We start from the raw sequence: 10,110 nt of genomic DNA on the forward strand, positions 1-10,110 counted from the left end.
AGATGATCAGCTTTCATTCTCATTTAAGCATTCTAGTTATGATTCCCCCTTTTTAACATTTTGATTTTAATCATATATTTGTGTTTTCTTAGGAAATCATTGGAAGGTCCCCATTTTCTTAAAAATAAAGAGAATGGATGATCTAGATATTAAGCTATTGTCAACTATAGCAGCCTAAAAATATCATGTATATCAGTATCAAATCATTATTAAAATGAATCTGCTTCAAGCTTTCAAATCAAAAGTTCCAAGGGTACAAGATGTTCAACTGAATGAATAAAAAATCATGTAGGAATTAAAAAAGCCTTCTTTCTTAATCAATTAAAACTCATCACATATTTTTACCTTCCTACCTGAAGAAACCTGGTTGAGGGAACATACTCCTTTTTTTCCTTCTAGGCTTTCTTCTAATACCTTCTGCCCACCACTAGTACCATTTGTTCTTTATATGAATTATGTTTTATGTTCCTAATTGTGTTAATTTAGAAGAGAAAAAGTCCCCTCATAAATAACTTCTAGAAGCATCAACATAAAGGGATGATATAATGCAAGTAAATTTACTTCTAATTATTAGTTTTTTTTTTGTTTATGCTTACTTGTATTTAAGTTAATTATTGTATTAAATGTCAATTAAAAATAGAATGTATTTATTCATAGGTAATTTTGAAATATTTTGAAAAGGCCAATTGTTTATGTAGGATGACTTGAGTTAGGGCTTAATGATGCATAACTTGCCTTCAAATAAAAAGGATGTTTAAAAATCTCTTAACAGTGTGAGTACACTATGAGAGAAGTTGAAAATTATATAAAATTTAGATAAAGTTGCTAATTTTGGTATTTTTATTTTTTTGTAAATTTGAGATATTTTCTTAAAAATTTATACTTTTCATCACATAATTTTTGATATATTATAGAATAGATTGTATCAGTTACACTGAATAAATATTTAATTTTTTATAGGTGTTTTGTGTTATATAGTATTTTGTTTAATTCTAACAACTATATTTAACCAAATTGGGTTTCGATCAAAGTACACTTGAGTTTCGATCCAAATTGGGGAAGTGTTATTTGGGGCTCACCAGACCAAATACCAATTCCCTTTTGAAAATATATATATATATATATATATATATATATATATTTGTGTGTGTGTGTGTGTGGTTTGTAGCATGAATGAAGATGCACTAGTATTTTTATTTATTATTTACTTGGTTATATACAAATGATTTTATTTATGTGATTATTAAATATTAAAAATTCTTTATGAACATATTTTGAGTAATTAATCAGCTATTGTAACTTTGACATGATGCAAGCAACCTTAATATGACAACTTGCATTTGATTGGGTTGTGACATAAGTGACGACTCATTGACGATTAAGAAGTACTACGACAGAGGTAGTGGTGGTGTAACGATGGTAACAACTAACAACAGTGGCTAGGCAGAGATGGTTATGACTTGGTCCAACTATGAGGACCAAGCGGACCTTATTATTTCTCAAGTTGGCCTTAAGGATCCGTCGAATCTTCTCCTCTGATTCTAAGTTGATGGCAGTGGTCAAACAAAAGGGGCTTAACAGTGATGGTCAATGGGTGGCACTCTAGAATTCTGATGGCCTAAGAGCTAACTTGAGTTTTTTTTTTTCGCTCACTCTAGGTTCCTCAATATCTTGAAGGGAGTGTATGTCTATTTTTAAAATTTGGGATTGACATCCTCCATGAATGTTATCATAATTTGGAACACTCAATCGAATAGATGAGAGAGATTCCCTCAATCATATAAATTTTTTTGAGTGTTTGTGCCTTAATGATGTTTAGATTGACTAATATTGAGCTAATTAGATTTATCTTATCGAGACATTTGATTTATCTTTATTTGAGCTTCTAACTAATACCTAAACTTTCATATTATGTTTCAAGTACTTGCTTTGAGTTTACTAGAATTTATAATGGATGCATCATTGACAAATTTTATCACTTGACATAAATCTTGAGGTAATTTTTTGAGTAAGAAATATTTTGATTCAAAGTGAAGATCATCTAAAGTTCTGATTGCATTAAATTTAGAGTCAAGCTGACCGTCTCGACAATACTCGATGATATCAAAATTGGTCTAATTCAAGTCCAATTAAGTCAAGATCAAGCCATTAAAGCTCTTTTGGAGGCTTTATATCATTGATTGAATGGACAAACAAACTCCAAATTTGACATATTTATAGTCAAGTCAAGCATCTCAATTATAGAACTTCAATGAGCCTTAGCTCCCAAAACTTTAAGGTCATTAAGACCCTCAAATCATAAAAAATACTCTTATGATTAGGAGTGATAAATATGTATCGTTCTGTAAGATGGTTATGAGAGTTATTCACTGAATGACCAAAACATCCCTCCACCAAATGCTATAAATAGACACAATCTCTTCATTTGAGAAAGGGGGAGCAGTTGAAATCCAGTGTTATTATGGATGAAGACCAAACGATAAATTTCGGCCTTTGTAACTACTAACCGCCTTTGACCACCACTTGTCGATCGCCATCAACCACTGACGGCCGCCCCCTACTCGCTACATTCGGTGAACACTGTTGTGTAATGAGATATCCTGAATATGGTTTAATGAAGTATGTCGAGTATGGGGTAACAAAATATCATGAATATCATGCAACGAAGTATCCTAAATATGAGGTAACAAACTATCTTGAATACTGTGCAAAAAAAGTATCACAAATACAGGGCAATGGAGAATCCTAATTACTATGAAACAGAGTGTCCAAAATAGGGGTAACAAAGTATTATGAATACTATGTAATGAAGTATCCAAAAATATGAGATAATAAAGTATCCTGAAATATAGTGCAACCAAGTATCTCAAATACAGTGTAAAGGAGTATCACAAACATGGTGTATTGGAGACCCGTGAATAACTTCCAACAACTAAAGTTTTCTTCTTATTTCATATATTGATAATTGATGCTGCTAGTGTAAAATAGTAAACCCGAGTGAAATATTGCAATCATCAATTTGTGTAACACCAACTATGATCTTTGTGACCAATTGACGCTCTTGTAGCAATCCATTATGACCCATGTGACTGATTACTGTTGTAGTTATCTACTACGAACTACATGGCTAACTGTTGTCATTATAACTTCTTACTACATCTTATGCGGCCAACCGACACACTTATAACAACCCATTATTGTCTATGTAGCTAGTTACTACTATAGCTTTCCACTAAGATCTGTCTGGCTAATTGTTATCATAGTCTTCCACTATAGCCTCTGTGACCAACTAACGCTTTTACAATGACCCACTGTTGCATATATGACCAATTACTACTATAACTATCCAGTACAACATATGTGGCTAATTGTTGTCATCACAACCTTGTCTTATGATCTCTATGACCAACTGACTCTCTTGCAGTTACCAACTGTAACCTATGTGGCCAATTAATACTACAAATTCCCACCATTTATAGTCAATTGATGCTCAACTACCAACTACGACCTATGTGACCAACTACTATTATAGCTTTTAACTTTGGCCTAAGTAGCCAATTGATGTACTACAGTCTCTAACTACGACCTCTATGGTCAACTGATGTTATTACAACCACCAACTATAATATTTATGACTAACTTCTACGTTTGTAAAAATCAATTATAACCTTTGCGACGCACTATCACTATTATCACCAAGAACTATATTTGTTGCAGCCCAATTCTAACAATTGATGACTATAATACAATTGTAATTATTAACATTATTTTATCTTCTCTAATTTATGATGACTGTAGACTCATGTACTTACAATCATGCATAAAATGAATTACTTTGAGTGGGTTAAGACCCTGTGATTTTTTCGCTTTGAAGGGTTTTTTCGCGTAAAAAAATATTGGAGGCTTCTCCCACTACTTTTCTATTATTTGTGTGTGTGTGTTTGATTTTCATATAACACTGGGATGTTAAGTTATCACTCTATTGTCTAAAACCTTCCATCACACAATACAGATGAATTATTTTTTATGTCATTTAATTTGTTGATAAAATTAGAGCGTATATGATCTTTAATTTGATTTTGAAAGCATTCACTCTCAAGATGCATCAATCTTTGTTCCTGATAAACAAAATTTAGTGACATATCAATTATATTTAAAAAATGTGTTCAAGCTTAATTTTAAACTATTATTTAATTATGTATATGAAAATAAGGTGAGAGAGAATCAGTCATGAATCTTGTGACTTAAAAATATTCTAAAGAGCTGATTATAATTGGCTAGAGAAGGCTGAATGGGTTCTAAGGTAATCTAAATAGTATAATTTATAGTGAAAGTGATTTAATCATTCAATTATATTCATTTAAAAATTCATCATTTTCCTCCCACCTCTATTCACTCCTTATTATTGGCATGGCATTAGTCGGATCTATCATCCAATAAGATTCAAATTTAGATCAAATATTATCAATGTTATCCCAATTTAAAATATTTTGTTTAAATATCTATATTTAATCACAAATCTTAAAAATTAAAGGCATTTTAATTCATCAACATCTATTATATAGTATAAGCCATTTAATTTGCTAACATCTTTAAATGATAATTTTATGGAATATAAAATTCATTGATGTATCTAAAATAATTAAGAATAAAATAATTAAGAATAAATAAAAAAATAAAAGCCTCAATTGATTTTCAAAATAATAGTAAATTGAAACATTTAATAAATTCAGATTTATCGAATTTAGTAAATTAAAACATTTTTCAGTAAAAAAAGACAAAAATGCCTTCCTTTCGGGAAATTGCGTTGCTGCCAAGTGAGTGTACAAAATAAAGCTCAGTTAGCCGGTGCAGCGAGCTGCTCGAATTCCTCTTTGACTGCAGTTTCGGCCAAAGCTCTGGAGGCATTCTGAAACCCTAATCTGGTGTCGCACTTCAGCTTCGTCTCCGCAACAAATTGGTAATCATTGAGTTCTATGTATCTGTCTTCCGTTTGCTATGCAATCATCCGTATCCTTCCTATGCCGTTCAGTTGAAATTACTGCATTTGGGCTTCCGTTTAACTTAGAAGGGTTTCGAGTCGTATCAATGTTTTGCTGCTGTTTTTTTCTTGTGTGATGGCGATCTGTAACGACGTTATTTGAGTTTTTTTTATTTTTTGGAAATTGTAGTAGTGACAATGTGCATTCCATGAGTTCTTTGAGTCTTTTGGAGGCTTCCTAGTTTGCGTTCAAAGATTGACTCTCTCTCTCTCACGCACACGCGCGCGCTCGCGCGCGCTCGCGCCCACACGCACGCACACACACGGTGCTATTAGTCAGTAGAATGGAATGAATAGGAAAGGAGGTAGTATTTTGAAATTTTTTTGTTAAATCATCTTGTGAGTGAGGAAAGGATGATTCTTCTCGTACAAGTAGAGTCAAAATGTGTCGATGAAGATAATTATCCATCATAAGACGGTTTTGGAGGCAACTAGGGAAAGCCAGGATGATCCCACTTTTGGCTGAAGAGATGATATAATTTGAAGATGTAGACAAGGAGGAGTAGAGTTAATAGATGCAGCTGAAGATGACCGGGCTGATTTTCTTAGAGGTGTAACAGGATGCATCCTACAAGAGAAGATTTTGGCATCAAGAATTGCAATCAATGATTAGGGCTATAGAATTCTCCCATGATCCAGAAGCTTAGAGTGTCTTGAATGAACTGAATTGTGGTATATGTGTAGATATAAGGGCGGCATTTAGATCCTTATTTGAGTTATATTGGAATATTCTTCATCTAATCAATGATGAATGGATCAGATGTGGATAAAAACTTCCCGTTTTGAGGATTTCTTTTGAAAAAAAATTTCAAAATTGACCTAAAAAAGATTGTTAGCTGGCCACATTGTTTGAAGGAGAGCCTAGAGGTTGCATTGTTTTGATGATTTAATTTTTTTTCTGAAAAAAGTCAAAATTGTTCTAAAAATAAGATTGTATAGAAGTAAAAGGAAAATTGAAGCAACATTTTTGCATGGGGTTGTGAGTAAAATACATCGTAGATAGGGGCGTGTACGTGCACTTGCAACCTTTACGGTAATTTGATTTGCAGTTTGCCTTGACTATATCTTGTGATTGTTCAACTTTTATTGTTTCCATCGAATGTTTAATTATGTTTTCCTACATGCATCATCTTCTCTCCATAAATTTTTAAATGTGAAATTATAACAAGAACAACAGCAAACTGTTTTTTTGTTCTATTTAGTGTCATATTTTCATTTAGTTCTAATAAATTAAGATCATTTTTATACAACATGCCCAAATCTTTTTTGGTCTACCTCTACCTTTCTTAAAATAAGTCAAATCTAAAACATTTACTTTTCTAACTGGATTGTCGGATGGTCGGCGTTTAATGTGACCAAACATTCTAAGATGACTCTCTCTAATCTTGTATGTCATTGGAGCTACACCAACATTTTAACAGATATATTTGTTTCACATTTTGTCTCTAAGTGTAAAATCACTCATCCACCTAATCTTTTTATGCTTCTCTTTTATAGGCCAACGTTCTGCACCATAAAGCATTGTAGGTCTCGCAATCATTTTATAAAAATTTCCTTCAAGTCTCAGCGATACTTTTCTATCACGCAACAAGTCTGATGCATTTTCCACTTCAACAATCCAACTTGAACTCTACTAATAACATCCCCATCTATATTGCCACTTTGAACTATAGACCCATGATGGTTGAATTCTACTAATAACATCCCCATCTATATTGCCACTTTGAACTATAGACCCATGATGTCTAAAATGTTCGCTCCTTTTAATGAGTTGATCACTCATTGTTATAACTCCGTCACTAGATCTATTACTATTAAAATTGCATTCATGCATTTAGTTTTAGATCTACTCAAACGAAGGCCTTTAGACTCTAAAGTTTACCTCCATAATTAAATTTTTTGTTGAACTCTTTTTCCAATCTTATCTTTGAATGTTGCATATTACATTAATGTAAAGCAAAAGGGTTACAAAAATGTGCAACACTGTGTCCCAGAGACATTAAAAAAATGTGCCTTATCCTCTTGCAAAAAAAAAAACAAAAGAGGATCTTGATCATTAACATGGGTCAAAACAAAATCTCTATCAATAACCATCTTGGCGCAGGTATGAGCTGATTTGTTGTTGTTCCTGAAGTATGTTGAAAAATAACTTGCTTGAATAAAAAAACCAATGTTTGGATCTTTTGGAGTTGAGTTCTGCCAGTGCCACTTATTCATAGATTTTTGGTAATAGTCAATGACATTGGCATTATCACTCTCGATGATAATGTCGTTGCATTCAGTCATCCAATCCTGAACGAGCCCAGAGAGTGAAGAAATCACTATTCACAAGAAGGATATCATCAACAAAAAAACATACACCAAAGTACATCCTTCTGTAAATGTCCAGTAAGAGCATCCATAACTTAAGAGAAAAGCGATGATAATGTCGTTGCATTCGGTCATCCAATCCTGAACGAGCCCAGAGAGTGAAGAAATCACTATTCACAAGAAGGATATCATCAGCAAAAAAGCATACACCAAAGTACATCCTCCTGTAAATGTCCGGTAAGAGCATCCATAACTAAAGAGAAAAGATATGAGCATAAAGTCGATTTTTGATTTAATCCAATTGAAATAGGAAAATACGTGGTTAATCCTCCTGTTCGAACACAATTCACAACTCTAGTATACATATCTTTAATAGCTTAAATATAAGTCTTATCAACACATTTCTTTTTTAGAACTCTTTGAAGAACTTCTCATCTAACCTATCACATGATTTTTCTAAATCAACAAAAATCATATGTGGATCTTTCTTACTCTCTTTGTACTTCTCCATCAAACATCTCAATAAATGTATAACTACCACATTAGACTTGCCTGACATTAATCCAAATTGACTTTGAAAATTTTTTGTATCACTTCTTTATCTATGTTCAATTCTTTTCTCCCATAATTTTAATGTATGACATATTAACTTAATTCTTCTATAATTTGTACGCTCTTGTGTATCCCATTTTCTTAAAAATAAGGACCATCCCTCCGCTCCTCAGGCATCTTTTAATTTTTAAAATAATATTAAAAATTTTAGTAAGACAAATTTACCAAATCTCATAAATTTTTCCACACTTCAATTGAGATACTATCAGGGCCTACTGATCTTTCGTCTTTCATTTTTCTTAAAGCTTTCTCAACTTCTTTTTTATTAATGGGACGATGAAAATAAAACAAAAAATATTATTAACAATATTAAGATCACTAAAGTTGGTCATTTTTTTCAAAATCTTCATTTAAAAGTTTATTAAAATATATCACCCACCTATATTAAACAGTCTCATCTAATAAAACACTTTTTGATTTTCAACTTTAATACACTTGAGTAAATCCTTACTTTTCTTATTTCTTTATTTGACTAGTTTGTACATATGACTTTTATCATCTTTATTTTTAATATATTATAAAAATTACTAAAAACTGAATTCTTAGCATCATAAATAGTACTTTTAGACTTTCCACGGGCCACTTTATATTTTTTCTCAATTATCTAAGCTTTTACATTTTAAAAAATTTTATAAGAAAACTTCATCTATTTTAGTTTTTTCTTGTATGTTTTTATTCCACCACCAACTATTTTTATTTATAAAAAATTTTTCTTTTAATCTTCAAGTACATCTTTTGTTAATTGTTTAATAATGCTATTTAATTTATCCCACATAGCATTAACTTTTTCATGAACATTCCAAATCTTAAGATTTTAAAGTTTCCTTATAAAAATGATTTTATTTGTATCTTTTAAGTTCCCATCTAATCCTATACAATATTTCATTGTATTTTTTATATTCCAACCCTTAATCTTAAAATTCAAAACTAATAATTGATGTTGAGTACTTAAATTTTTATTTGGAATGACCTTATTTGGAATGACCTGCAATCGTTACAAACTCGATGATATGTTTTTTTGATAATAAAATAATCAAATTGTGTTTTATTAAATCCATTCAAATGTTAAACTATGTTAACTTTATTTTTGGGAGAGTGTCCTTTTCTCAATTTTAATGGTTAGAATTCTATTCTTTTTGTCTGAGGCAAAATTTTCTAACCATGCCTACAGTTGAAAAATTGTAAATTTATTGTTGTTGCTATCTACGACTTGCTCTTCTCTCGTGTGCTTTTTCACATATATTATTGTTGCTACAATCTTTAATGGAAAAAAAAAAATTACTGTAATAAACTTTTTAAATAACTTGAGTATATTATGCAAGAATTTTTTAAAAAATTTGTTAAGCGTATTTCATAATTGTTGTAAAAAATTCTTAAAATTTGTTAAGCTTATTTGTTTTTGGATGAATTTGATACTGTTGGAGAGAAAACTTACTTTTTATTTTCACTGTTATTTAAATTGTTTGGTTTCTGATTTCTTTTTCCGTTGTTACTGTTGTACATTTTGTTGCATAAAAGGCATTAATGTGGACAAATCATACATACGTGTAAAAATTATACTAATATGATATGTGGATTAATCAACCAAATGAATTAAGAAAAATTTATGAAGCAGATCACTGACAAATAAAAGGCGGCTGATGTTGATGTTGATGGTGAATCATTATTTGTTGAATAAATTCGTTAATTCAATATTTCTTAATCACTTCAATTTATAAGATATTTTTGGCATTCTAGAAGATTAGTGGTAATTAACATAATTAATTGTCGGCGCTTAAAAGGGGAAAGAGGAGAGTTTTCGCAATGTTTGTTTGGGGGTCGCCCGTAAGAAGCTGTCGGTCGCCGGAATCGAAATCCCGTCGCCCGCTTCGGAAGGACTTTTTAATTTACGTATATATATATAATTTTAGAAAAAATATGAAATCAAACTGACCTCATATTTTCCATAGTTTAAATGAAAGAGCACTCAACCTCAAATCCTGTATCTACCCCAAGGGATAAACACAAGACTTGAGGGTGAGGCTCGATCAAATAAACTAAGAAAGATATGACATCCGTTTGGGTCTGCGAAACCGTTTTATTTGCCGACAAGTTCCCCTATTTAATACAAATAATTAAATAGGGTTTATTTTAAGCTGGGTTCGGAA

The 10,110-nt window shown here is 31.4% G+C and overlaps 1 protein-coding gene across 1 annotated transcript in view; it reads left to right on the plus strand.

Moving 5' to 3' along the window:
- Positions 1 to 4,846: 4,846 nt before the first annotated feature.
- The window catches only part of LOC110022873 (factor of DNA methylation 5-like), a 32,708-nt gene continuing 27,444 nt past the window's right edge, over positions 4,847 to 10,110 (plus strand). The window contains 1 exon segment of the mRNA XM_020722001.1: positions 4,847 to 4,960. The gene's annotated coding sequence lies outside the window, so the exon portion shown is untranslated.

Source organism: Phalaenopsis equestris, unplaced genomic scaffold, assembly GCF_001263595.1.
Source record: "Phalaenopsis equestris unplaced genomic scaffold, ASM126359v1 Scaffold000203, whole genome shotgun sequence".
NCBI classification, from domain to species: Eukaryota; Viridiplantae; Streptophyta; class Magnoliopsida; order Asparagales; family Orchidaceae; genus Phalaenopsis; species Phalaenopsis equestris.